Genomic DNA, 26,122 nt, shown 5'->3' with positions numbered 1-26,122 from the left:
TTCAAAACTTTCATGGAACATCCACGATGATACTTGCGGAAGCGATCATTTTCCAATCTTCACTTCCTTCGGCCAAACTTCTCCAGAGTTTTCAACAAGGCCAAGATGGAAATTTGAATACGCTGACTGGGCTGGCTATCAGTTTGACATTGAAAACCGCCTCTCCACTAAACGAGATTGCACAGCCAAGGAATTCTCCAAAGTTGTCCTAGAAGTTGCAATGGTGCACATCCCCAGAACCAGTGGCATCCCTGGCAGGAAATGTGTCCCATGGTGGTCGCCTGAGCTGAAGGCAGCGATCAAAGGTCGACGTAAGGCCCTACGCAAATTAAGAAAGGCCCATCCGGACAGCCCACTGAGACCCACTCTGCTTGCAGAGTTCCAAAGGGCTCGCAAAGAAGCTAAGACTGCTATCAACACAGCCAAGCACAATAGTTGGGTTAAATTCGTCAGCGAAATTAATCCCAACGCGTCAACAAAGGAGTTATGGAGTAAGATTGGCAGGCTTCATGGAAAGAAAAGAAGCAAAGAATATAATCTTCTGATTAACGGTCAATACACCAATGACCGGAAAATCATCGCCGAGGCGTTTGGAGATTTCTTTGCTTCCGCCTCCTCCAATCAAAACTACGACCAAACCGTTCAAACCCACAAAACGGAATGCGAAAGAATTCCCATCGATTTTGGAATTTGACTTCAACAAAAACCTCAAAGAGCTCGATTGGGTACTGAACAAAGTCAAACAAGGATCCACATGACCTGATGACATCAGCTACCCTATGCTTAAGAATCTACCCCATCTCGGGAAAAAAGCACTTCTGAAGCTCCTCAACAAAGTCTGGGACAGTTGAACCCTCCCCAGTTGCTGGAAAGAGGGTTTAATGATCTGTATCCCGAAACCAGACATGAACAATCATCTTCTTGACAATTTCCGCCCCATCACTCTCCTAAGTTGTGTTGGGAAAGTCTTGGAAAAAATGATCAATCGACGCTTAACGACTTTTCTAGAGTCAAATAAGCTGATTGATCCCAGACAATTCGCATTCCGTGCGGGAAAAGGTACAGAAGATTGCCTTGTAGCAATCGAAAAAATCCTAGACGACGCAACTGAAAAATTACACCACATTGATATTGTTTCCCTGGATTTATCCAAGGCCTTCGATCGGGCATGGAGGTACCCAGTGCTGAAAAGCCTTTTCGACTGGGGGATTCGTGGGAGATTAGGTCCCTCGTTAAAAGTTTCCTAGAAAACCGGTCTTTCAAAACCGTTATTAACAACCACCAATCTTCTCTAAAAATCCCAGAAAACGGCTTCCCACAAGGCTCAGCACTTTCACCAACCCTCTTCAACATTGCCATGCAATCTCTATTCGAGATTATCCCGGACCATATAAAGATCATAGTCTATGCAGATGACATCACTCTTATCTCTACGAGCTGCTTCGGCTTAATTCAGAGAAAGAGGCTTCAAAAAACCTTAGACTCCATCCAAAACTGGCCTCTAAAAACAGGTTTTAAAATTTCCCCGGAGAAATCCAAACACATACATATCGGAAAAGCTCTCAGAAGGAGAACCTATCTTCAGCTCAACAAAATCCCGATCCCTACAATGAGGACATTGAAAATACTAGGGGTTACTTTCGACAAGAAACTCAACTTCCTATCACATTCCCAAAAGACCAAAATAGCCACCAGGATGAAATTGAACATCATCAAGGCTATCGCAGGCAACCTAGCCTCTGGCCATAGAAAGACGCTGCTAAATGTTGTAAATGTTTGGTTGGTCCCACAAATCCTTTACGGAATAGGCACCTTCAGCCGTGGAGGGGACAGGGTGTTAAACACCATTCAACCAATTTACAATAAAGCAATTCGGCTCGCAATTGGCGCTTTTCCCACCAGTCCTACTCTTGCTGTAATGGCAGAAAGTGGGCAACTTCCCTTCACCCACCTGGTAACAAAAGCCATCACTAATAAAGCCATCCGTCACTTGTCACTCCCCGAAAGCGACCACAATGCCCCATTAATACATAGAGCTAAAACATGGTTCAAAAATCTCACGAACAAAGATCTTCCCGATATATGTGAACGTTCATCTGTGACGGGAAGAAATTGGAACGTCAAACCGCCGAACATTAACCTTGAACTTCTCAAGGCAGTTCGGGCGGGAGACCCTTCTCCAAAAGTCAAAGCCTGCTTCAATAACCTCGTTGCATCCAATTTTCAAATTAATCACCAGGTATACACAGATGGTTCAGTCAGTGCCGATGGAGTTGGATGTGGAATCTTTGAGAGTAGATACACCGGTAGCTTTTCTCTTCCACCGCAATGCTCCATCTTCAGTGCGGAAGCTTTCGCCCTTTTAATAGCTACCCAAGAATGCACCCATGATTTTCTTCCTACCACAATATTCTCCGACTCAGCTAGCTGTCTCCATGATCTTCTGAGTGGAAACAGCAAACACCCATGGATTAAGCAAACAGAAGAGGCTGCTTCAAATAAAAACATCTCCTTCTGCTGGGTTCCTGGTCACTCAGGAATACGCGGAAACACAGCCGCCGACATACTGGCCGGCAAGGGCAGCAAAATAGAACCCCCAGACATGCCCTGTCCTCCATCTGACATTGTCCGCTGGGTAAAACAGCAAGTCCGTGAAAGTTGGGACATAGGTTGGATAAACAGCCGTCCCACTCATCTTCATAAAATTAAAAATTCCACTCTCCCTTGGGAGGACCGTCTCAATAGTAGGGAAAGGCAAGTCCTTACCCGTCTTAGAATTGGGCACACTAACTTCACCCACTCACACTTGTTCTGCAGAGCCGAAAAACCCCAATGTGCTTGCAACGAAGCTCTGGTTTCCGTTAGCCATCTTTTACTTGAATGTCAACATACCAAAGATGCTCGAGTCCGACACAACATAGGTCGACTTCTTTGGTAAAATCTAAACCGAAATACTAAATACCTTGGAAATTGCTTATTAAAGTTCGCCACTTCACAGTCATGTATGCGTGTTTATGTGTGTATACACATGTATGTACGGGTCGGAAGGAAGGTATTCATACATGTATATACACGCATTCAATAATAATAAATAACAAATAATATAATATATACTTTCATACCCACATCTATCTTCCATCCATTACATTATACTTTAATCAACTTCCTATTCCTACAGCCACACTCACCAAGGAGGATAAATTCATTAAATAAACCTCTCCATTTTTCAGCTATACTATATACCATTAAATTCAAAACCACTATATTTTATTATCTATTCAAACTGTATTTCATTTCATTTCTCGCCACCCCACACCCACTCCTCCCCTCTTTCCTTCCCATACCACTCCCACCCCCTCCCACTCCACTAATCCCACCCAAATCCTTTCCACTCCTTTCCTTCCTATCCTCCTGAGAAGGGCCGTTTTGTTTTTTGGCTTTGGAACACGCCTTTCGCTGGGTCACTTGTGCTTCGTTACTGCTTTGGTCCTCGGATCAGTAAATTTTTACTTTTCTTTACAGCATATATTAAATATCTTATGAAGCATAGGATCCCTTCCTACCTTCTTCTTTAACCGAGAGTCGAGCGGACAGATCTGATGAGTGATTTTTTTGGTTTCCCTTTCGCCAGTCCCCTCTGGGCTGGTTTTATTGTGGCTCTTCACTGGGCTAGAGGCGAATGAACTGCAAAGTTTAAAGCCTCTTAAAAACAAAGAAAGAAAGAAAGAAAGAAAGAAAAATACATTCATTACGATTTGTTCGCTCGTTGGATTCACATACAGACTAAAAAGGGTCCTTTTCAGGATCACAAAAAGTCTAAAGAGTTTATTGTTTTGTTATCACTCGATATCCCCATCTTGTTCGGCTAAACCTTCCTGTTTAGCGATTTGTTGTCACTCGCCACAGCTTTCACAGTTGGAAAATTTCTTCCCATCCAGCTTGTGACATATTTTACAGTAAATTACATTCAATGGCACGTCGCATTACCACCACTCTGTGCCGGATTGGAGGTAATTTTAACCTGTAATTGAACATTTGCGATGACAGTGGTACAGTGTCGACTTTCAATGTGGGATCATAATTTGGATCTCTATGTTTACAAAAATGTCCAACTAAATAAGTCACATTACATGTCCGTCCAATTAGCTAAATGTCGAACTAATTGTAGATTACTGTACTTTCAATCTGGAAACAATTCAAGAATTGGTGAAAATTGAATAATCAGGAAAGTCCCCAACTATCAATAAGCTCAGAACAACTGCCAAATTCACATACTCATCAAATCCTGGCAAACAAATTATGAAAACATCAATTTGTGTTTTATTATTATTTTGGATAATGTTTTAGAAAGCATTGAACTTTATTTCCTAAACTCTTTTTTGGAAGGTTTAATGGCCCTGAAAAGCGCCTTGTTTTATGGAATGGTTCCAATTTAGAAAACTTAGTACTCGTGGTTTTGAAAAAAACCATTTCGAACGCCCTCGATGCCGCCTTGTTCTGGATTTGCCACCAAAGCAGTTTGTATAAAGAACAAACTTTTTTCTTCTGCTACCTGATGCCGTTTTGCGATTGCGTTTGCCACTCGCCATTCGCTGCAACTGCCTGTTGTCTTGATGTCCGCCGAACCGAATGTGTTATGTTCCGAATGCAGGTTTTCTTATCGTCGCGAGCAGCTTTGCCAGCTAACTCGATCACTCCGGCGGCCGAAACTATATAACGCCGGCTAGGTGGACTGGTACACAGGTACTAACGCACTCGACCTAGCTACCTTTTCCGGTGCAATTGGCGGATACACCTACGGGAAATTGCAGACCACCACGGTTCGAGCGAGATTTTGCCTTTCCCTTCTCTTTTCCTCCTTTGTTGAGTACACGATGCCGATGCCGTACAACCACACGGGTTTACGGTTTAAAAGAAAATAAGATATTTTTTTGGGGTCCGCGTGTTTTATACTCTAGCGGTACACACTCACAGGATAGAGACAAATCGGCAGACTCAGCCAAAGGGGCGGGTCCAACGAGACGAACGAATGAGCGTTAAAAGGGAGCGATGGCAAAAAAATACATCACGGCGCTTTTGGATCTCGGACTGGAACGTCACCCTCTGGCGCCTTGGAAGGAGTTTGCAGATATTACCTGTTTTTTCACACCTAAAAAACTAACTTTTGCTTCTAGCAGCCTTTCTGAAGGCTAAGTTAGTCCTCAATATAGTTTTAGTTTACAGATTTGCTGCAGCAGACGACATCCGTTTACTTCGACCGCAGTGAGCGGTGCTTACCGGCGTACCGGAAAAGCGCGCGCTTTTCGGCGTCACCAACGCCACGCCCCCTTTTTTCTTTTGGGCAGTGCTGGCAGTTTATTTGTAGCGATTAGTGATTTTAAATATAAAATATAATTTAAAAAGAAGACGTGAGCTTACGGACAGTGAAGTGACTGGTGAAAACAATTTCAAAAGCTTATACGCGATATTGGTGGTTTTACAAGTGCTCTGGTTAAAAAAGTGTGAATTTCTGGGCACATATCCCTAAGTGTAAAGCCCCCATAAATATTATATAGTGTTTTAACCCGAAGAAAACCCCAGTCATCGGCTATACCTAGGGTGTAGCCAGACAACAGCATGGCTTCAAGTAGCTCCGGACCTCCGGGAGGCCGAGCTACAAACATGTACGAGGGTAAACCTACCCAACGTACCGCTCCAAGGTGGGCCGACCCACTAAACGGAAATCTGCAAATCCTGCTACTTCGTGCAACAGGAGAGAACGTAATCCCGACTAATCCGTTCGTAATAAGTAAGACGATCGCCAACGCTGTAGGAAAAAAATATTACACAGCGCGACCGCAACGAGACGACAAGAAGAGGACTCAATATATCCTTACGGCCAAGGATGAGGATATCATTGGTAAGCTCCTTTTAATTAATCAACTGATTGACGGAACCCCTATTGAAGTGATTTACCACCCAACCCTTAACCAACGTAAATGTGTTGTTACTTGCCGTGATGTCATGGACATCAAAGAACCTGAACTAATTACAGAGCTTTCCGATCAAGGTGTGATCGATGTCAAGCGAATCACCAGGAAGGAGAATAATATTGTTGTGCCAACTGCTACTCTCATTTTGACTATTCGTGGAACTGTAGTTCCAGACTTTATTAATTTCGGATTTATTCGGGCTGGGACTAGAAATTTCTATCCCAACCCAATGCAATGCTTTAAATGCTACAAATTTGGGCATACAAGCAAACGATGCAAACGCGATAACCCGCTTTGCAGAAATTGCGGTCAAGAACATCCAGAACAAAAGGATGGAACACAAACCTGCAACGCTTCAGCATTTTGCGTGAATTGCCAAGGGGACCATTCCTCTTCGAACAGGAAATGCCCTGTATGGCAATGCGAAAATAATATTACCAAAATCCGAGTCGACTATGGTATCTCCTATAAAGAGGCAAAGGACAAATACAATGTACAAATTAATGGACCAACATATGCAAGTGTCTTGCAAGACAAACTCTCCAACTTGCAAAAATCAGTAACCAGCTGCAACTGTAAATGCAACTGCGCTGCAACTGCCTCGGCCGTTTCGGCCTCTTCCAGCCGCGAAAGCACCCCTTCAATTGATACTACACTCGACACTACCATGACAGATTCGACAACTGATAGTTCAACAGCTGAATCTGAGAGCGAATCAGTCATCTCCATGGATACTTCCGATGTTCCAAACAAAAATAAAAATAAAAGAAAGATTGCGAAAGGCTCATCTTCAGATTCAGATCAAAAATCCGAAGATGAAACCCTAACTAATAAAGACAAGAAAAGAACAAGAAATGAACAAAAACAGACACCAACAACAAATAACAACACAACCCCAACAGAAAACAACAACAACAACAACAACAACAACAACACTCATCAAACAAAAAACAACAATAACAACAACAGCAACGCACATTCAACAAAAAACAACACAAACACAACAAACACCCCAAAGACTTCTACACCAAACAAAAACAACACCAATACCAAGAAAGCTTCTCTTTCCAAGGGTAAAGGAACATCGAACTAATTCTCTTTGAATAGTTCAAACATACACACAATCAAGGCTTAGGAATTAGAGTTAAAAACACCAACACATTCACTCCAATACAGAAATTCGGGATACAATGGAACATCAGAAGTATCCGACAAAATATTTTAGAACTAAAAATTCTTATTTCGAGCTCTAATCCCACAGTCATAGCCCTTCAAGAAACTATGACACCAAACAATTTCAACAAACACTTCATCCCAAAGTACATCACATACTTCAAAGAGGGTCCCAACCCATCTAAACACGGAGTTGCAATCGCAATCAAGGATGGCACTCCACATGATCTTCTGGCAATTACCACCGACCTTCAGGCAGTGGTAGTACGCATTAAACACCCCTTTCCAATCACTGTCGTCAGCATCTACATCACTAATAATTCTAATCCGGCCACTCTACGAGGCCAACTGGACCATCTGTTCTCCCAACTTCCCGCCCCAATCATAATTATGGGTGATTTCAACGCCCACTCATACGCCTGGGGAGGCGCATACCTCGATCAAAAAGGATCTATAATCGAAGATTTTATCTCCGACCATTCCCTACTCCTTCTAAACAACGGCCAACACACCAGAATTCATCATACTGGTACTACTTCGGCCATCGATCTTACTATGGTATCACACAAACTCTCTTCAAAACTTTCTTGGAACATTCACGATGATACCTGCGGCAGCGATCATTTTCCAATTCTCATCTCCTTCGGCCAACCTTCTCCAGAGTTTCCAACAAGGCCAAGATGGAAATATGAATATGCTGACTGGGCTGGCTATCAATTTGATATTGAAAACCGCCTTTCCGCCAAACAAGACTGGACAGCCGAGGAATTCTCCAAAGTTGTCCTTGAGGCTGCAATGATGCACATCCCTAGAACCAGTGGCATCCCTGGCAGGAAATGCGTCCCATGGTGGTCGCCTAAGGTGAAGGCAGCGATCAAAGGTCGACGTAAGGCCTTGCGCAAACTAAGAAAGGCCCATCCGGATAACCCCCATAAGCCCACTCTGCTCACAGAGTTCCAAAGGGCTCGCAACGAAGCTCGAACTGCCATTAATTCAGCCAAACATAATAGTTGGGCTAAATTCGTCAGCGAAATTAACCCTAACACGTCGACAAAGGAGTTATGGAGTAAGATTGGTAGGCTTCATGGCAAGAAAAGAAGCAAAGAGTATAATCTTCTTATTAACGGTCAATACACCAATGACCGGAAAATCATCGCCGAGGCGTTCGGAGATTTCTTTGCATCTGCCTCCTCCAATCAAAATTACGATCAAACCTTTCAAACCCACAAAACGGAATGCGAAAAAATTCCCATCGATTTTCATACCGATGTGGAATTTGACTTCAACAAAAACCTCTCCCTCAAAGAGCTCGATTGGGTACTGAACAAAGTCAAACAAGGATCCACCGAACCCGATGACATCAGCTACCCGATGCTAAAGAAACTACCTCATCTCGGGAAAAAAGCACTTCTGAAGCTCCTCAACAAAGTCTGGGACAGTGGAACCCTCCCCAGTTGCTGGAAAGAGGGTTTAATGATCTGTATCCCGAAACCAGACATGAACAATCATCTTCTCGACAATTTCCGCCCCATCACTCTTCTAAGTTGTGTTGGGAAAGTCATGGAAAAAATAATAAATCGACGCTTAACGACCTTTCTCGAGTCAAATAAGCTGATTGATTCCAGACAATTCGCATTCCGCCCGGGAAAAGGTACAGAAGATTGCCTCGTAGCAATCGAAAAAATCCTAGACGACGCAACTGAAAAATTACAGAACATAGATATCGTTTCACTTGACCTATCCAAGGCCTTCGATCGGGCATGGAGATACCCAGTACTGAAAAGCCTTTTCAACTGGGGGATTCGTGGGAGGTTAGGCCTCTTCATAAAAAGTTTCCTTGAAAACCGGTCTTTCAAAACCATCATCAACAACCATAGGTCTTCTTTAAAAATCCCTGAAAACGGTTTCCCCCAAGGCTCAGCACTTTCACCTACCCTTTTCAACATTGCTATGCAATCCATCTTCGAACTAATTCCCGATCACATAAAGATCATAGTCTATGCAGATGACATAACTCTCATCTCTACGAGCTGCTTCGGCTTAAATCAGAGAAAGAGGCTTCAAAAAACCTTAGACTCCATCCAAAACTGGGCTCTAAAAACAGGTTTTAAAATTTCCCCGGAGAAATCCAAGCACATGTACATTGGAAAACATCTCAGTAGGAGAACCTATCTTCAACTTACAAAATCCCGATCCCCACAACGAGGACATTGAAAATACTAGGAGTTACTTTTGATAAGAAACTCAACTTCTTACCGCATTCCCAAAAGACCAAAATAGCCACCAGAATGAAGCTGAACATCATCAAGGCTATTGCAGGCAACCTAGCCTCTGGTCACAGAAAAACACTGCTGGATATTGTAAACGTTTGGTTGGTCCCAAAAATCCTATACGGAATAGGCACCTTCAGCCGCGGAGGGGACGGTGTGTTAAACACCATTCAACCAGTTTACAATAAAGCAGTCAGGATTGCATTCGGAGCTTTTCCCACTAGCCCCACTCTTGCCGTAATGGCTGAAAGTGGTCAACTTCCCTTCAAACACCTGGCGACAAAAGCCATCACAAATAAAGCCATCCGTCACCTGTCACTTCCCGACAGTGACCACAATGTCCCACTAATACGCAGGGCCAAAACATCATTCAACAACCTCACAAACAAAGACCTCCCCAATATTTGTGAACGGCCATCTGCTACGGGAAGAAATTGGAACGTCAAACCGCCGAACATTAACCTTGATCTTCTTAAGGCTGTCCGAGCGGAAGACCCTTCTCCAAAAATCAAAGCTTGCTTCAATAACCTCATTGCAACCAATTTTCAAATTAATCACCAGGTATATACAGATGGTTCAGTCAATGCCGATGGAGTTGGATGTGGAATTTTTGAGAGTAGATACATAGGTAGCTTTTCTCTTCCACCGCAATGCTCCATCTTCAGTGCGGAAGCTTTCGCTCTTTTAATAGCTACCCAAGAATGCACCCATGATTTCCTTCCTACCACAATATTTTCCGACTCAGCTAGCTGTCTCCATGATCTTCTAAGTGGAAACAGCAAACACCCATGGATAATACAAACAGAAGAGGCTGCTTCAGATAAAAAACATCTCCTTCTGCTGGGTTCCTGGTCACTCAGGAATCCGCGGAAACACAGCCGCCGACATATTGGCCGGCAAGGGCAGCAAAATGGAACCCCCAGACATGCCCTGTCCTCCATCTGACATTGTCCGCTGGGTAAAACAGCAAGTCCGTGAAAGTTGAGACATAGACTGGATAAACAGCCGTCCCACTCATCTTCATCAAATCAAAAATTCCACTCTCCCTTGGGAGGACCGTCTCAATAGTAGGGAAAGGCAAGTCCTTACCCGTCTTCGAATTGAGCACAGTAACTTCAGCCACTCACACTTGTTCTACAGAGCCGAAAAACCCCAATGTGCTTGCAACGTAGCACCCGTTTCCGTTAGCCATCTTCTATTAGAATGCCAACATACCAAAGATGCTCGAGCCCGACACAATATAGGTCAGAGTCTCCGAGATATCCTCAGTAGAGACGAGACCCAAGAAACCAATCTTATTGCGTTTCTGAAAGAATCCGACTTCTTTGGTAAAATCTAAATCGAAATACTAAGTACTTTTGAAATTGTTTATTTATTACAGTTCGCCACTTCACGGTCATGTATGCGTGTTCATGTGTGTATATACATGTATGTAACTACATACATATATATACACGCATCTATTAATACATATTCTCACATATATATTCCATTTATTACATTACTTAACTGATTTCCTAACTTTACAGCCACACTCACCAAGGAGGATAAATTCATTAAATAAACCTCTCCATTTTTCAGCTCTACTATATACCATTAAATTCAAAACCACTATATTTTATTATCTATTCAAACTGTATTTCATTTCATTTCACCCCACCCCACACCCACTCCTCCCCTCTTTCCTTCCCATACCACTCCCACCCCCTCCCACTCCACTAATCCCACCCAAATCCTTTCCACTCCTTTCCTTCCTATCCTCCTGAGAAGGGCCTTTTTGTTTTTTGGCTTTGGAGCACGCCTTTCGCTGGGTCACTTGTGCTTCGTTACTGCTTTGGTCCTCGGATCAGTAAATATTTACTTTTCTTTACAGCATATATTAAATATCTTATGAAGCATAGGATCCCTTCCTACCTTCTTCTTTAACCGAGAGTCGAGCGGACAGATCTGATGAGTGATTTTGTTGGTTTCCCTTTCGCCAGTCCCCTCTGGGCTGGTTTTATTGTGGCTCTTCACTGGGCTAGAGGCGAATGAACTGCAAAAGTTTAAAGCCTCTTAAAAACAAAGAAAGAAAGAAAGAATAAAAAAGAAAAATACATTCATTACGATTTGTTCGCTCGTTGGATTCACATACAGACTAAAAAGGGTCCTTTTCAGGATCACAAAAAGTCTAAAGAGTTTATTGTTTTGTTATCACTCGATATCCCCATCTTGTTCGGCTAAACCTTCCTGTTTAGCGATTTGTTGTCACTCGCCACAGCTTTCACAGTTGGAAAATTTCTTCCCATCCAGCTTGTGACATATTTTACAGTATATTACATTCAATGACACGTCGCATTACCACTACTCAGTGTCGGATTGGAGGTAATTTTAACCTGTAATTGAACATTTGCGATGACAGTGGTACAGTGTCGACTTTCAATGTGGGATCATAATTTGGATCTCTATGTTTACAAAAATGTCCAACTAAATAAGTCACATTACATGTCCGTCCAATTAGCTAAATGTCGAACTAATTGTAGATTACTGTACTTTCAATCTGGAAACAATTTAAGAATTGGTGAAAATTGAATAATCAGGAAAGTCCCCAACTATCAATAAGCTCAGAACAACTGCCAAATTCACATACTCATCAAATCCTGGCAAACAAATTATGAAAACATCAATTTGTGTTTTATTATTATTTTGGATAATGTTTTAGAAAGCATTGAACTTTATTTCCTAAACTCTTTTTTGGAAGGTTTAATGGCCCTGAAAAGCGCCTTGTTTTATGGAATGGTTCCAATTTAGAAAACTTAGTACTCGTGGTTTTGAAAAAAACCATTTCGAACGCCCTCGATGCCGCCTTGTTCTGGATTTGCCACCAAAGCAGTTTGTATAAAGAACAAACTTTTTTCTTCTGCTACCTGATGCCGTTTTGCGATTGCGTTTGCCACTCGCCATTCGCTGCAACTGCCTGTTGTCTTGATGTCCGCCGAACCGAATGTGTTATGTTCCGAATGCAGGTTTTCTTATCGTCGCGAGCAGCTTTGCCAGCCAACTCGATCACTCCGGCGGCCGAAACTATATAACGCCGGCTAGGTGGACTGGTACACAGGTACTAACGCGCTCGACCTAGCTACCTTTTCCGGTGCAATTGGCGGATACACCTACGGGAAATTGCAGACCACCACGGTTCGAGCGGGATTTTGCCTTTCCCTTCACTTTTCCTCCTTTGCCATATCCAACCATGGCTGCTTGTGTTGGTTTGTTGATGTGAGGTGATGCGAAACGATGTGGTGTACGGTTCGGATGAGAATGATCGTTACGGCAGCGGAGAGGGGATTTTTAAGCTGACTGGCTGGCTCGAGAATTACGCATGTGTGAGACTGAGACCAATGTTTCCCTCATTTTTTTCTTTTTCCTTTCCAATCGGGTTCATTGTGTTTCGCTCCTGCTCTGGTTGCCCGTTTTGGTCGGTACGATATGAGGAGCACAAAATACACCAATCAAAAATGGGCACATAGTGCATTTGGACAATGCTTGATATTTCACAATTATTCAATTATTTATCTCAAGAAAAATGAAATGTTATTCGTTATGATAGATGCGTAGATATATTTCCTATCAATTGATGCAAAAACCTTTGCGATCTATTGAGAAATGCTCGAGTTATAAGCGTTCCAAATCTTGCATTTTTTCCTACTTGTTCAGTGCCTAGATTTCCATTTCACCCCCTATATCTTCCGGCTAGACGTAGTCCTACGTCAAAATTATCAATATATGAAATATTGACGTAGGACTACGTCTAACCGGAAGATATAGGGGGTGAAATGAAAATCTAGGCACTGAACAAGTAGGTAAAAATGCAAGATTTGGAACGCTTATAACTCGAGCATTCCTCAATAGATCGCAAAGGTTTTTGCATCAATTGATAGGAAATATATCTACGCATCTATCATAACGAATAACATTTCATTTTTCTTGAGATAAATAATTGAATAATTGTGAAATATCAAGCATTGTCCAAATGCACTATGTGCCCATTTTTGATTGGTGCATTTTGTGCTCCTCATATCGTACCGACCAAAACGGGCAACCAGAGCAGCAGCGAAATACAATGAACCCGATTGGAAAGGAAAAAGAAAAAATATGAACGAAACATTGGTCGCAGTCTCACACATGCGTAATTCTCGAGCCAGCCAGTCAGCTTAAAAATCCCCGCTCCGCTGCCGTAACGATCATTCTCATCCAAATCATACACCACATCGTTTCGCATCACAACATATCAACAAACCAACACAAGCAGCCCCAGACATGGCTGACAAAGGAGGAAAAGTGAAGGGAAAGGCAAAATCCCTATGCCGAGCGCGTTAGTACCAGTGCTCCAGTCCACCTAGTCGGCGTTATATAGTTTCGGCCGCCGAAGTGATCGAGTTGGCTGGCAAAGCTGTTCGCGACGATAAGAAAATCCGCATTCAGAACAGACCACATTCGGTTCGGTGGACATCTAGACAAGAATAGGCAGTTTCAGCGAGTGACGAGCAGAAGATAAAAGTTTGTTCTTCATACAAACTGCTTTGGTGGCAAATCCAGAACAAGGCAGCATCGATGGCGTTCGAAATGGTTTTTTTTTTCAAAACCACGAGTACAAAGTTTTCTAAATTGGAACCATTCCATAAAACACGGCGCTTATCAGGGCCATTAAACCTTTCAAAAAAGAGTTTACGAAATACAGTTCAAGGCATTCTAAAATATTATCCAAAATAATAATAAAACACAAATTGATTTTTCATAATTTGTTTGCCAGGATATGAAGAGTGTGAGAATTTTGCAGTTGTGCTGAGCTTATTGATGGTTGGGGACTTTCTCGATTATTCAAGTTTCACCAATTCTTAAATTGCTTCCAGATTGAAAGTACAGTAATTTTAGTTCGATAATTAGCTAATTGGATTTTTGTAAACTCTATGGGGGTCCAAATTATGACCCAACATGTCCCAAGCTGGATGGGAAGAAATTTTCCAACTGTGAAAGCTGTACCACTGTCATCGCAAATGTTCAATTACAGGTTAAAGTCATCTCCAATGCGACACTGAGTGGTGCTTCGGCAAGTCGCATTAAATGTAATTTACAGAACAACATGTCCCAAGCTGGATGAGAAGAAATTTTCCAACTGTGGCGAGTGGCAAACGCACTCGCTAAACAGGAAGATTTAACCGAACAATATGGAGATATCGAGTGATAACAAAACAATAAACTCTTTAGATTAACGATGATTTTGTGGACCTGAAAAGGACCCTTTTTAGCGTTTGCTTCCTTCTTCTTGTCGGTTTCCGAGATATTCTTCTGCGCCGTGCCGAACTTTTTGGCGGCTTTTCCACTATTCCACTAGTCTTCGGTGCCTTCGTGTTTGTTAGAAACACCTGCATGTGAATCCAACGAGCGAACAAATCGTAATGAATATATTTTTTTGCCATCGCTCCCTTTTAACGCTCATTCGTTCGTCTCGTTGGACTCTCCCCTTTGGCTGAGTCTGCTGATTTGTCTCTATCCTGTGAGCGTGTACCGCTAAAGTACAAAACGCGCGGATCCGCTGAAAAATATATCATTCTCTTTCAAACCGTAAATCAGTGTGGTTGTATGGCATCGTTTCACATCACATCGCATCAACAGATTGGTGCCGGAGCACCAGCATACCTAATAGCGGTTATAGAATTTCGGCCGCCGGAGTGCTCGAGTTAGCTTGCAAAGCTGCTCACGACAATAAGAAAACCCGCCTACAGAACAGAGCACATTCGGTTCGGTGGCAACAATCAGTTCCAGCGAGTGGCAAACGCAATCTCAAAACGGCAGCAGGTAGAAGAAGGAAAATGTTTGTTTATACAGACTGCTTTGGTGGCAAAACCAGCCACCGTAAAACACGGCGCCTTTCATGGCCATTAAGCCATTCAAAGAAAAGTTATTAAAAGTTATTCACAATACCAATGCATTCTAAAGTGACATAATATGACATATAATATGAACTGAATTATTTTGTTTATGCTTGTTTTTGAACTTATTGGTGGTTGAGGCCTTTTAAATTGATCATTCAGTTTTCACAAACCCATACATGGTCTCCGAATTAAAAGTGGCTCCAAATTACAACACATTGTATGCAGGATGGCATTAACGAATTTTCTCGGTAGCAAGAACTGCTTTCTTTAGTTGATAACTGATGTTGAAAATTGACTGACGTTACATCTGCATTGTATAGAAACATAACTAAGGAGCAATATGATAAGCTATGCATTTCCTGCTACTCTGTTCTTATTTTAAAGGACTTTAATTCGAAGGTCATCCGTCCCTGTATTCACATTGATTTTTCAGAACGTTTATAGCTCGTCTATTCCTCGACAGATTGTAGAGTTCGTCTCCAAAACCTCAGTTCTTTTCATTTTTATTTATTTTGTTTGCGGAGACTACAAATATTACAATTCATTCGTCTCCGAAACCACAGTTTAAGGTACGGTAATGTGCTCAATGAACTGACGACCACCTATGCATTCCTTATCACAGCCATCATTTTGATTGTACGATATGTGCATACGCCGAAAAATGCCCGGCGTTGAACATTTAATGAGTACAAAGCCTTCGGAAAAAAAATCAAGAATCAAATATAAGACAGTGAGAAAAAAATGAGAAATTTTTTACAAAAAAAACGCAAAAAACACAACCAAAAGGTTCATTTCAGAACTCCCAACATGTTCATAAAGAGTAAACAGTAAGCTAATCCATATTTCAGGTAGAGAGGTAGGTATTCACATAGGAGAAGACAATAAAACAACATATTTAAAATATATATTTAGAATAAGCTGTCCCCGTTGTATAGTCCTACGTCACTCCGGTTATGTCCCCGACATTACCCACCCGTCTTTTATATATTGTACAGGGTTTTCCATTTCGGGCTTCCGAAAGTATACAGCCCTGCGCTGACAATCGTTTGACATAGCTGTCAACCAAAGTGTCATATCGTTAGTTGAATGTCTGCCATTTTACAATATGGATCGTTTTAGCATCGCACAACGTGTTAATTTTGTTAAATTATACTATAAAAATGATGAAAAACCGGCACATGTTTTTCGAGCATTACGGAAGGATTTTGGTCGTCATGGACGGCCTACAGAGCACACAATCGCTAATGTAGTGCGTAAATTCGAACAAACTGGATTTGTAGCGGATATTTTGAGACCTGTGCATCATCGTAATGTGCGTTCGGCCGAAAATATTGCTGCTGTTGCTGTCAGTGTGGAGGATGACCCGAATGTTTCGATTCCACGGCGTGCTCAGCAATTGGGCTTGTCAAACACATCATTGTGGCGAATTTTACATTTGGACTTGCACCTACATCCATATAAAGTCCAACTGGTACAAAAATTAGAGCGTGGTGACCATGGAATGCGTCGGGCATACGTCGATTGGGTGAACGAACAACAGTAGCAAAATGCTGAATTTTCGCATCAAATTTTCTTCAGCGATGAAGCACATTTCGAGCTCGGTGGCTATGTGAACACCCAAAATTTCCGTATATGGGGCTCAGAAAATCTACACGTGATTGTTGAGAGGCCATTGCATCCGCCAAAAGTCACTGTTTGGTGCGCATTATGGTCTGGTGGAGTCATCGGGCCGTATTTCTTTGAAAATGAGGACGGCGAGAAGGTAGCTGTGAATAGTGAGCGCTATGGCCGCATGTTAACCGATTTTTTTGCCACAAATTGAAGATATAGATACGGATGACATGTGGTTTCAGCAGGACGACGCCACGTGCCACACAACACGACCGAACATGGCCATATTGCGAACGAAATTTGAGGGACGCATAATTTCGCGTTTTGGTGATGCAAATTGGCCGTCCAGATCATGCAATTGGAACCCGCTAGACTTTTTTTTGTGGGGTTATGCGAAAGACCGTGTCTATGCCAACACTCCGCCATCTCTTGAACATTTGAAAGACAACATTCGTGAAGTTATAACCGAGATACCGGCCCATATGTGCCGAAAAGTCATCGAAAATTACCTGTTCCGGATCAAGGTGTGCGAGGAAGCCCTAGGTAGACATTTGAATGATGTTGTATTTCACACATAAGGGCATAAACCAAACTTTAATTTGAAATAAAAGTTTCATCGAAATTCGAATTCTAAGTGTGTTTTATTTCAATTTACTTTCGGAATTTAAAGTTGGAAAACCCTGTATATAATTAAAATATTGAAATATTATCATATATAAAACTGTGTTTATCAGATGGTTATATCGAGTATTTCTGAATTGTAAACACTCTCAGATATTGAGTTTAATTCCCATTCTGTCAAGGTTCTTCCTGAGTTAAAAATTTTCTTGACCTGCCTTGAAAAAAAAACTTATTGGATAAATTCGACCAGTCCAAATCTTTGTAGGGGTATGAGGTGGGTCATCATCATCATAATTATAACCAGTGTTGCCACATTTAAATATGTACCAGAGGGGTCAAAAATCATTATCATCTGTACATTTTTTTTCCAAAAATCTGTACTAAAAATCTATACAATCGAAAATATTCGTTGTAGAGAAAAAAAATTATTAGCATTAAACTAATACTCATTTATTTAGCTTGAGCTTGGGTAGACTGTACAATTCGTAGTTGCCCTCCGTGATTGACCTGAACCAACCAAATAGCACAAAGAACACACAGAATGACGCTTGGGACTAGCAAATCATTCTCGTTGTGCAATTTTCGGTGATTCGAGCTTTAAATGGTCAATAACGACGCCGGCCACGTCCTTACAGTCACCAGGGGAAGGGAAGGAATGTTAGTATGATAATCGCCGCCCGAAGGCCAGAAGGGTCGCCTCTATAGCGTGGTTCCCTAGAGATTACCATGGAAGGGATAGTTGTTAGTGGGAAGAGGTAAGAATCAGGATTCACTGTGGTAAGTGATGTGATTATATAAACGCAACTGAAAAAAATATATGTAAAACTAATTGGGCCGTCTATATATTCTTTTATTCATGACACGTACTTTTTATTGAAATCTAATCCCGACGGCGGAGTTATCTTTGGGAAACCTGAGAAGGTAACCTAGAGCACCCTAGATGAACGTTATTCATCGCGCGTATTCTTCATCGAACTACAACTGCGACGGCGGAGCGTCATTTTTGGGAGAAACCTGATAAGGCAACCGAAAGAACTCTACCACCAATCGGACCTGTTATTTATTCCGTTATTCATCGTGCGTACTCTGTATGCAATTTTAAGCGCGACGACGGAGAGTTATCTTTTGGAAACCTTAAAAGGTAACCGTGAAAACTCCTCTAAAACCAAGGATTCCCGAAACTTTTGTATACAAACAAACATGAAAATACGAAAGAAAACAAACAATATAAAAAAATACAGAAATGTTAGACATTATATTAACTCACCACGCAACCACCACCAAATTATAAGAAACTATATTACGACGTACTTCACTCTGAAAACTTACAGTGAAGACATTCTTAAACATGTGAAAACATTTACAGACTTCCCAAAGTTTTGTTGAACACAAGTAAAAATTTAAAAAACACCTGGTATCCCTGAACATCAAACCACGCACACATGAAAACCTATGGATGAGATACAAAGTATAAACATAAACACACACCTCTTCCTTGAATTCACAGCAATAACACTCTGGCTGCGACGTCGTGTTCGTGAGGCAAATTACTTTGTCACATTGGAAGGCCCGGATGAAAATAAGAATTCTTGAAACTATAAATAAAAACTCTTACTCGTGTCATTCGACCTCTCAAAACACGTAGCCCCCAACCCAACCATTCCTCCACAAATCTTTGACATTTCCACAAAAACTCACCACTACAGCATAAAATCACTGTCAGACACAACACCGGCTCAAGAATGTCCTACTAAAACCCGTTACTCAACCACATAAAACACACATCCGATACCCAAAAGGCAAATCTCATCCAAAACTACTACTGAAAAGACCTTATACTCTCCTGAAATCCATTATCACCCCCGCCTACATAAAGGGAACACGAACAATGCCATCAAAACTAATGTTTCGTATATCAAACTAAACAAATAGTCACACAGCAAATTGATCTGTAATTCCCCGAAATATGTAAACAAAAATATATACAAAAACACACAACAAAAAGAAATTGAATTAATTTTGTGGAGATCTCAGAGCAATTCAAATCTGGTAACTTAGCTGAATTCTGCCGGCAGTTATCATTAATATCATTTTGGCGGTATTTTCACTCGGTGATAATTTCACTACGCCATATAGACCGATTTCAGGCATCCGCATGCGTATTACATTTGTTGGGACAGAACACACGCACTAAAACATAAGCCAAGACCAGGCAGACATGTACGAACAAGATAAAATACGTGCGGCCCCAGGCCGGTACATCACTCGCGACAAAAAAACGAATACTTCGTTGACTTTCAACGTTATCGGCCGAAAAACAAAGGAAATTTCATTTATTGAACCAATTGGCCAAAACTGAACTCCATTTCACATTTTTAATCGCGATTGGAAATCATGTCACAACACGAAAGTGAAAAACGGACGCGTGTATATAATTGAACATGCCGAAACTAAAAAATGCACTCGCTCCCGCGGAAACAATATGAATTTAAACGATTAACTTGATATATTACGTGTTTTTCGGACAATTTTTTCACAAGAACAGACACTCGATGAACAGATATTTAGTGCAAATTAAACCAAAATAGCGACCAACAACGCGTATATTGTTCACTTTTATTTCAAACGAAGCACAGAGCAACTAAAGCAAACGTCTTCACTCGATGCCTGCTCGCAATCCTCTCCCCATTAAACTAATACTCATTTATTTACTACAAATACTTTATTTGCATTTGCAAGTCATTCGTGTGTTTGATGATGCTTAAACATAGTATTTCTGAATCTAGATTGCATTTTTTTTTAAATTTTCGAGTTGCTACAAGGATTTTTGACCAAATTCTTTTCATCTCATAATAGCGTTCTTCGTATCGTTGCTGAGCCGATTTCTGATTATATTCAGAAAAAAAACGCTCAACAGTTGCCGAGGAGTGAGGCATAGTGAGAACGTTACAAACAAGGCATCGAAGCGCCGAAAAGGAGAGCGAACCGACAATTTATTTTAGGGCATCCATTTTTTGTCCACCATTCTGTACCAATCTGTACTTTTTGACGAAAGCTCTACTGTGTACCGTACAGAATCTGTACCAAAAATAACGAAAAAATATGTACCATTCCAGATAAATCTGTACGTGTGTCAACACTGATTATAACCTTGAACTTGTCTCTATCTAACTTATGGGATGTTAAGTCGTTCGCAAAGTAGATTAAATTCCAAACCAATCTTATCACGATCGTCGCAGCTAGGGAGATTTTTAGGATCATTCCAGGATATTCCATGTAAAGCGAAGCGTACAAATTTCCGTTGAACGGACTCGGATACTGTTATCGTAATACGGAGCCAAAACTACAAAAAAATATTCCGAGATAGAAGCGAATAAGGGAACGGTGAAGTGTTTTTAGGCACTTTATCGGTTGAATATTTGATAATGCAATAGTAAAACCAAGAGTATTTCATACGTTGTCTCCAATTTATCCTATTTAAGCGGCTCGGAATAAGCGGAATCGGAACAATAAGAAATTTCATTTATTGAACCAATTGGCCAAAACTGAACTCCATTTCACATTTTTAATCGCGATTGGAAATCATGTCACAACACGAAAGTGAAAAACGGACGCGTGTATATAATTGAACATGCCGAAACTAAAAAATGCACTCGCTCCCGCGGAAACAATATGAATTTAAACGATTAACTTGATATATTACGTGTTTTTCGGACAATTTTTTCACAAGAACAGACACTCGATGAACATATTTATTCTATTCGTAAACACATCGATTCAATTGGCGCAATCCATTCGAATCTCTCTCCTAACGACATTGCACTACAGTTTGGTGATTATAATCTCTGTGATGTGCACTGGGCTGTTAACGAGGATGACTACGCGTCAGTTGATCTGGATCGCTCTCGACCGTGTGCTGCCAGCTGCTCATTTCTGGATGGTTTCTGCTTCCACGGCTTGTCCCAAGTTAACAGCTTGGAGAATGCAGAGAACAGGACTCTTGATCTTGTCCTCGTAAACGACATCGTGCTACCTGGTTACCAGATTAGCGAATCCGTTGAATCGCTCTCTAGGATTGATCCTCGTCATCCTCCACTCGAGCTAATCGTTGCATATCCAACGGCTGTAACATACGAAACAGAACGTAACGATCCTGGTTTCGATTTCAAACGGGCCAATTTTGAGCATTTATGTGCAGCATTACTCGTGGTCGACTGGAATACTCTGGACACGATTCAAGATACCGATAGAGCAGTTGGATTCTTCTCCAACGCTGTACTTCAGGCGATTACAGCACACGTTCCTTTGAAGTCTCCTCCGTGTAAACCGCCATGGTCAAACAACCGTTTACGCTTGCTGAAACGTCGTCGATCTGCTGCTCTACGTTCCTACTGCAGTCAACGTTCTCAACACTCGAAGCTGCAGTTCAATCGGACCAGTAATGAGTACAGGAGATACAATGGATTTTTGTATGCCAGATACAAGATTCGTATTGAGGAGAGCCTACGTGTGAATCCAAAACGGTTCTGGTCGTTCGTCAACTCAAAGCGAAATGAAAACGGTCTCCCGACATCAATGTATCTTGACGAACTTTCTGCTGACTCGATCAGTGGAAAATGCGAACTATTTGCACGACAGTTCAAACGCGCCATCAACAGTTATACAGCTCAACCTGAACAGGTGAGATTATCTGTCCAGGATGCTCCCCAGGATGTATATAGCGTTGAAATGTTCGAAATATCTGAACAGGATGTAGTCAAAGCAATTCAAAGGCTTAAATTCTCGTATGCTCCAGGCCCAGATGGAATTTCACCTGCAGTGTTGAAAAAATGCAGTTCTGCACTGGCCTCTCCGCTGACGAAACTTTTTAATCGATCACTGCAGCAACGTGTGTTTCCCTCGAGCTGGAAAAAATCGTACCTATTCCCCATCCACAAGAAAGGAGATAAACGAGATGCTAAAAATTATCGCGGCATTACTTCTCTTTGCGCCTGCTCGAAGCTGTTTGAGATCATTATGAATGAATCGCTTTTTGCTAGTTGCAAGCAGTACATCTCAACGAATCAGCATGGTTTCTACCCACAAAGATCCGTGAACACCAATCTAGTTGAGTTCTCATCGCGTTGTATTCGCGCCATGGATGCTGGTAACCAAGTGGATGCCGTCTACTTGGACTTGAAGGCAGCTTTTGACCGGGTTGATCATCAAATCCTTCTCGAAAAACTAGCGAAATGTGGCGTAGCCCTTAGTTTTGTCGAGTGGTTCGAGTCCTACCTGAAGAATCGAGCTTTGTGTGTGAGAATAGGGTCACATGAGTCCGAGTCGTTCACAAACATATCTGGAGTGCCTCAGGGGAGCAATTTAGGCCCCTTACTTTTTGCATTATTTATAAACGACGTGTCCTTCATCCTGCCACGTGGAACGAGACTCTTCTATGCTGATGATTCTAAGGTCTACGTTATTGTCGAAGACATAAATGATTGTCATCATCTTCAAAGCTTGCTGAACATTTTTGAGACGTGGTGTGTACGAAATTGTATGACGTTAAGCGTCAAGAAATGCCAAGTTATATCGTTCACCAGAAAGCGGAATCCCATCAATTTCTCCTACATGTTATCCGGCAAAGCCATCGAGCGGGTTCAACAAGTGCGCGACTTGGGTGTAATGCTTGACAAGGAGTTCACTTTTATCTACCACTACAATGACATCATCTCCAGGGCAAACAAGCAGCTCGGTTTTGTTCTGAAGGTAACCAATGGATTTAAGGATCCGCTTAGCTTGAAATCTCTATACTGTGCGCTGGTTCGTTCTATCCTGGAATTTGCTTCTGTTGTATGGTGCCCTTTCCCCAGCATTTGGAAAGCGCACATTGAATCTGTACAAAGAAAGTTCGTACGTCGTGCTTTGAGGAATCTTCCATGGCGGAATCCAAGGGAATTGCCTCCTTACGAGGAACGCTGTAATCTGCTGCGAATTGATACTCTGGAAAACAGGCGATCTGCAGCACAAGCCATGTTTGTTGCGAAGCTGCTGAGGAACGAGATTGACTCCCCTTTCTTGCTAGCTAATCTAAACATGTATGCTCCGGAACGCACCCTACGTCATCGTGATTTCCTTAGGCTCGATTTCCGGAATAGTTTGTATGGCCAGCATGATCCGATGGAGTTTATGTCTGCTACATTCAATAGGATTTTTCACATCTTCGACTTTAATCTCGCTAGCAATGCGCTTCGGATTAGATTAAATGATTATTTCAGAACAAGTTGACACTCGCAATGCGTGTATTTGATACTGACTTGGTTAGGTCCATTAAGACAATTTGATGTCAGATGGATTAAATAAAATAAAATAAATAAATAAATAAATAAATAAATAAAGATATTTAGTGCAAATTAAACCAAAATAGCGACCAACAACGCGTATATTGTTCACTTTTATTTCAAACGAAGCACAGAGCAACTAAAGCAAACGTCTTCACTCGATGCCTGCTCGCAATCCTCTCCCCATTAAACTAATACTCATTTATTTACTACTTTTATCTTGTTCGTACATGTCTGCCTGGCCTTGGCTTATGTTTTAATGCGTGTGTTCTGTCCCAACAAATGTAATACGCATGCGGATGCCTGAAATCGGTCTATATGGCGTAGTGAAATTATCACCGAGTGAAAATACCGCCAAAATGATATCAATGTGAACTGCCGGCAGAATTCAGCTAAGTTACCAGATTTGAATTGCTCTGAGATCTCCACAAAATTAATTTAATTTCTTTTTGTTGTGTGTTTTTGTATATATTTTTGTTTACATATTTCGGGGAATTACAGATCAATTTGCTGTGTGACTATTTGTTTAGTTTGATATACGAAACATTAGTTTTGATGGCATTGTTCGTGTTCCCAATAAGGAATATTATCGTCAAGGGATTTTTTCATATAATTTTGTTGATTTCACACACCGACGCAATACGATATCGCTATCGCCTTTGTAAAGCAACGCATATCGCTAGCAACACGACGTGTCGTTTGAAGAGCAACTTATCGCCCATAATTTGGCAAGTTTCGTTCATTAAGCAGATTGTTTGCATAATGTCAGGCGTTTTTATTGCTTTGGTATGCGAAGCACAACAAAGAGGCAATGTATGAAATATGTTCTCGAATCGTTAACTTACAATCCAAAAGTATCGTAGGTCACTCTGTAAGCGAGTCTGTTCCAACCCTCGCCATATCCAAAAACCACCCTCAATTGGGAGCTCAACATCTTTTATTACCTAGTTTTTTTTTCATTTTTTGTTCCTCAACTTATTTTTTTCACCAAACGTTACAGTGACAGTTAAATTTCAATCAGAAAATCAGTCGTAATTTAAATTGTGCTTATGGTAATGAACATTTTGATGTTGGGTAGCTACCAAGTTTCAAAAAAATCGGAGAGAATTGAGGATGGCGTGAAAGGATGAGGATGGCAAGAAAAATGAAAGTACGTTTTTCATCATAGATCCTATGGTGAACCAAAAAGGGGTTCAAACAAAATGGCATAATTTCATATTTGGTACCCTATGCATTTTTTTCCATAGAGATAGTGATTGGATTTGAGGGTACTTTCTATTTCCTTATCCAACCAGTCCCTTCAAAAGTTGTTTATGTTTTATTTCCATTGTTATTGAACTCAGTACTGAAATAATATATTCTATTAGCAATTATACGAAAAAGAGATCTACCGAAAAAAAAACATCTGCTCAAACCTCCAATATTTATTACTTTTAGAAAATAAAATTAGACATGTACTTCACTATTTCGCCCTTAGGGTACACATATCAGAACTAGGGTGATCTGAAAAACTGACTGACATTTAAATACGTTAATTTTTGAACACATGTAACTCTTGAACCGCGCACACTAGTTGTAATTTTTAAATTCAAGTGAAAGGTATTTTAGTAAAATCATAAGCCAAAAATATTAACAATATTAAGATTTTTGAGGTGGCGAGAGTAAACAAACCCTTCTTTTTTTATTTCTTGGAAAACTGCGACTTTTTCACATAAGGAGCCGTCCACATACCACGTGGATAACTTTAGGGGGGATAGGGGGTAAGAAAATGTCCACGCTTGTCCACGGAGATGGACTAGGGGCCAAAAAACCAAAAAAGGATGATAAACTGGATTGTTTCTATCAACCAAATTGAAGCTATTCGTTAGGGTAACCATTTACATTTTAGGGTGGTCTGAAATATCTTTTTTTCCATATTTTCCGAAAATGATTTTTTTTAAAATTCATAACTTTTGAACTACCGATTCAGATGATCGACAAATGAAATTAAAGCCTACTAGCCTGTTTAGAAAAAATACCGCACTTGCAAAAAATATGAATTTTGTTTTCATAATTTTTTGTCGCATTTGTTTTCTATAGTTCAAATGGTCTCAGGACCAAAGGCGCTATATATTTTTAATATTTTTTATTGAAAGCTGAGGATGTTTTACCTAACATATCCAAGAATCAGAGATGTGTTCCTTTTTTATGTTAGGTTATTACAAACATAACTGATAACTCGAAATATAATTTTTTCCCCTTTT

This window comes from Toxorhynchites rutilus, chromosome 2 (assembly GCF_029784135.1).
Source record: "Toxorhynchites rutilus septentrionalis strain SRP chromosome 2, ASM2978413v1, whole genome shotgun sequence".
Classification (NCBI taxonomy): Eukaryota; Metazoa; Arthropoda; class Insecta; order Diptera; family Culicidae; genus Toxorhynchites; species Toxorhynchites rutilus.
This window is presented reverse-complemented; position numbering follows the sequence as displayed.